We start from the raw sequence: 1,568 nt of genomic DNA on the forward strand, positions 1-1,568 counted from the left end.
TGGGGGGGTCGGACGGGCGGGGGCCCCGGCTCCGGGAGCCTTGAACCCTCCCCCGCCCCCCGCCTGGCCTCCTCTGGCTGTCCCTGGCTCCTCTTAGTCCCCTGGGCATCCCCGTGATGGACTCTCCAGGCGGGGTCCCCGGCATCCCCCTTGCCGAGCCGCCCAGTGCTGTCCCCTGCACCCTCCTTTCCGTGCTGCCCCCACACACACTTTCGAGCCTGAGCAATCTCCGTGCCCTTAGTGACTTCAACCTCCAGGGAACCGCAAGCCCAGACCCCTCCCCTGCTCCCGAGAGCCTAGCCTGCTTCTCTGCTTTGGGGAGGAAGCCATCTTTTGTTGGATGTCTCCAGGCCACACTGGGCCTTCCCTTCAAAGCGCCCCTCCTCGTGGATTCCATCCTAGTAAACACCATTGCTCCCACCCAGACACTTGGGGCTCGTCTTGCACAGTCTCACTCTCACTGGGGTTCCCAGGCCACCTGTGCTTGCTTCTGCCAGGAGCCTGGGTCATGCCCTAGAATTGTGCTTGTCTCTTTCGATGGCTTGTGTTCTCAAGGAGGGCAGAAACTGGGTCTCTGGATTAGAGCCAGGCACACAGTAGGTGCTCAATCTGTGCTCTCTTCTAGCAGCTGGCAGAGAACTTGGCTCACTGGATTTCAAGGACTTTGTACCATAAAGAAAATGAATGTAACATATCATTAACTTTTATAGGCCGGGCGCGGTGGCTCAAGCCTGTAATCCCAGCACTTTGGGAGGCTGAGGCGAGAAGACTGCCTGAGCCCGCGGGTTCAAGACCAGGCCGGGCATCATGTGAGACCTCCTCTCTACAATAAATCAAAAAATTAGCTGGGCGTAGTAGTTCTGGCTACTTGGAAGGGTGAGGCGGAAGGATCGTCTGAGCTCAGCAGCTCAAGGCTGGCCGGGAGCGTGCCACTGGACGACAGAGTGAGACTCCAACTAAAAAATAAAAATAAAATTAAAAAACTTTAAAAAATTTTTATATTGATTACATAATGAAATGATATTTTGATACATTGGACTTTGTGAATTATGTTATTAAACTTAAATGTACTCTTTTTTACCTTTGGTTACTAGGAAATGTTTAATTATATACATGGTGCTGAAAAATACTTGGTACAGAGAGTGGTAAATTATGGTATTTAAAATACAGCAGGCAGACGGGGCTCAGTGGCTCAGCCTGTAATCCTAGCACTTTGGGAGGCCGAAGCAAGTGGATTGCCTGAGCCCGCGGGTTTGAGACCAGCCCAGGCAACTTGGCAAGACTTCTTCTCAACAATAAATCAAAAATTAGCCAGGCGTGGTAGCACAAACCTGTAGTTCCGGCTACTTGGAAGGCTGAGGCAGATGGATCGCTGGAGCCCAGCAGGCCAATACTGTGAGTGTACCACTGCATTCCAGCCTGGGCAACAGAGTGACACTCCAACTCAAAAAATAAGAAAATAAAATACAACAGGGAGCCGGGCTAGGTGGCTCAGCCTGTAATCCCGCCCTTTGGGAGGATGAGGTGAGTGGACTGCCTGAGCCCGCGGGTTCGAGACCCGCCTGGGC

The sequence above is a fragment of the Carlito syrichta genome, unplaced genomic scaffold (assembly GCF_000164805.1).
Source record: "Carlito syrichta isolate Samal-C Ts95f unplaced genomic scaffold, Tarsius_syrichta-2.0.1 Scaffold303593, whole genome shotgun sequence".
Taxonomy (NCBI): Eukaryota; Metazoa; Chordata; class Mammalia; order Primates; family Tarsiidae; genus Carlito; species Carlito syrichta.